This window comes from Oncorhynchus keta, unplaced genomic scaffold (genome assembly GCF_023373465.1).
Source record: "Oncorhynchus keta strain PuntledgeMale-10-30-2019 unplaced genomic scaffold, Oket_V2 Un_contig_5411_pilon_pilon, whole genome shotgun sequence".
Lineage (NCBI taxonomy): Eukaryota > Metazoa > Chordata > Actinopteri > Salmoniformes > Salmonidae > Oncorhynchus > Oncorhynchus keta.
Window position 1 is genome coordinate 209,109 of NW_026288273.1, and position 3,392 is coordinate 212,500.

Consider the following 3,392-nt stretch of genomic DNA (forward strand, 5'->3'; position numbering starts at 1 on the left):
CAAAACGCCACCGGATGTGAGGCAAACTAAATATAATCAAGGTTAGAAGCACTTCCTCAAACAGCGCCGCCTGTCGGGACGGAAGATGCGTCGAAAACATAATGTGGACAATATAAATATATTATATATAAATCAATTTTCAGGACATAATAAAATAAAATTTGAAAAATGGATACCTCGATATCATATAAGGTTGAATATGACGTGATATAGTCTTTGTATTTCAATAATGTTTTTTAGTTTCAAGCAGAATCGTTGTCACTCATTCTGGAAGGTTGAAATGTAACCAAGGAAACCACCAGTGGGTTCCCATTTGAGCCAGTACAGCAAAATATATTTATTTAGTACATGTAAAATTAAAATCAAATTTTATTTGTCACGTACACATATTTTGCAAAAGTTTTCATGGGTGTGGCAAAATTCAACAGTGCAGTAATACCTAACAAAACAAAACAATACACCCCCCAAAATAATAATAATAATAATAATGACATTAAGAAATGTAGAGATATGAGGGCGAGCAATGTCAGAGTTCAGAATATAAACATATACATATGTATATGATGGTGTGTATAGACATTATGGACTTTATATGAATAGAGAAGAAGAGGACAGTAGGAGTTATATAGGATGAACTAGAATACAGTATATACATATGAAGTGGACAACAGGATGAACCATGACTAGAATACAGTATATACATATGAAGTGGACAGCAGTAGTTCGAGAGCTTCTGGTCAGCGGGGTGGTGGCACCGGGATCCTCATCTCTCCCAAGTGGTCTTTCTCTCTTTCTCCCCTTACCCATCTGTCTATTGCCTCCTTTGAATTCCATGCTGTCACAGTTACCAGCCCTTTCAAGCTTAACATCCTTATCATTTATCGCCCTCCAGGTTCCCTCGGAGAGTTCATCAATGAGCTTGATGCCTTGATAAGCTCCTTTCCTGAGGACGGCTCACCTCTCACAGTTCTGGGCGACTTTAACCTCCCCACGTCTACCTTTGACTCATTCCTCTCTGCCTCCTTCCTTCCACTCCTCTCCTCTTTTGACCTCACCCTCTCACCTTCCCCCCCTACTCACAAGGCAGGCAATACGCTTGACCTCATCTTTACTAGATGCTGTTCTTCCACTAACCTCATTGCAACTCCCTCCAAGTCTCCGACCACTACCTTGTATCCTTTTCCCTCTCGCTCTCATCCAACACTTCCCACACTGCCCCTACTCGGATGGTATCGCGCCGTCCCAACCTTCGCTCTCTCTCCCCCGCTACTCTCTCCTCTTCCATCCTATCTTCTCTTCCCTCTGCTCAAACTTTCTCCAACCTATCTCCTGATTCTGCCTCCTCAACCCTCCTCTCCTCCCTTACTGCATCCTTTGACTCCCTATGTCCCCTATCCTCCAGGCCGGCTCGGTCCTCCCTCCCGCTCCGTGGCTCGACGACTCATTGCGAGCTCACAGAACAGGGCTCCGGGCAGCCGAGCGGAAATGGAGGAAAACTCGCCTCCCTGCGGACCTGGCATCCTTTCACTCCCTCCTCTCTACATTTTCCTCCTCTGTCTCTGCTGCTAAAGCCACTTTCTACCATTCTAAATTCCAAGCATCTGCCTCTAACCCTAGGAAGCTCTTTGCCACCTTCTCCTCCCTCCTGAATCCTCCCCCTCCCTCCTCCCTCTCTGCAGATGACTTCGTCAACCATTTTGAAAAGAAGGTCGATGACATCCGATCCTCGTTTGCTAAGTCAAACGACACTGCTGGTTCTGCCCACACTGCCCTACCCTATGCTCTGACCTCTTTCTCCCCTCTCTCTCCAGATGAAATCTCGCGTCTTGTGACGGCCGGCCGCCCAACAACCTGCCCGCTTGACCCTATCCCTCCTCTCTTCTCCAGACCATTTCCGGAGACCTTCTCCCTTACCTCACCTCGCTCATCAACTCATCCCTGACCGCTGGCTACGTCCCTCCCGTCTTCAAGAGAGCGAGAGTTGCACCCCTTCTGAAAAAACCTACACTCGATCCCTCCGATGTCAACAACTACAGACCAGTATCCCTTCTCTCTTTTCTCTCCAAAACTCTTGAGCGTGCCGTCCTTGGCCAGCTCTACCGCTATCTCTCCCAGAATGACCTTCTTGATCCAAATCAGTCAGGTTTCAAGACTAGTCATTCAACTGAGACTGCTCTTCTCTGTATCACGGAGGCGCTCCGCACTGCTAAAGCTAACTCTCTCTCCTCTGCTCTCATCCTTCTAGACCTATCGGCTGCCTTCGATACTGTGAACCATCAGATCCTCCTCTCCACCCTCTCCGAGTTGGGCATCTCCGGCGCGGCCCACGCTTGGATTGCGTCCTACCTGACAGGTCGCTCCTACCAGGTGGCGTGGCGAGAATCTGTCTCCTCACCACGCGCTCTCACCACTGGTGTCCCCCAGGGCTCTGTTCTAGGCCCTCTCTTATTCTCGCTATACACCAAGTCACTTGGCTCTGTCATAACCTCACATGGTCTCTCCTATCATTGCTATGCAGACGACACACAATTAATCTTCTCCTTTCCCCCTTCTGATGACCAGGTGGCGAATCGCATCTCTGCATGTCTGGCAGACATATCAGTGTGGATGACGGATCACCACCTCAAGCTGAACCTCAGCAAGACGGAGCTCCTCTTCCTCCCGGGGAAGGACTGCCCGTTCCATGATCTCGCCATCACGGTTGACAACTCCATTGTGTCCTCCTCCCAGAGCGCTAAGAACCTTGGCGTGATCCTGGACAACACCCTGACGTTCTCAACTAACATCAAGGCGGTGTCCCGTTCCTGTAGGTTCATGCTCTACAACATCCGCAGAGTACGACCCTGCCTCACACAGGAAGCGGCGCAGGTCCTAATCCAGGCACTTGTCATCTCCCGTCTTGATTACTGCAACTCGCTGTTGGCTGGGCTCCCTGCCTGTGCCATTAAACCCCTACAACTCATCCAGAACGCCGCAGCCCGTCTGGTGTTCAACCTTCCCAAGTTCTCTCACGTCACCCCGCTCCTCCGCTCTCTCCACTGGCTTCCAGTTGAAGCTCGCATCCGCTACAAGACCATGGTGCTCGCCTACGGAGCTGTGAGGGGAACGGCACCTCAGTACCTCCAGGCTCTGATCAGGCCCTACACCCAAACAAGGGCACTGCGTTCATCCACCTCTGGCCTGCTCGCCTCCCTACCACTGAGGAAGTACAGTTCCCGCTCAGCCCAGTCAAAACTGTTCGCTGCTCTGGCCCCCAATGGTGGAACAAACTCCTCACGACGCCAGGACAGCGGAGTCAATCACCACCTTCCGGAGACACCTGAAACCCCACCTCTTCAAGGAATACCTAGGATAGGGTAAGTAAGGGTAAGTAATCCTTCTCACCCCCTTCT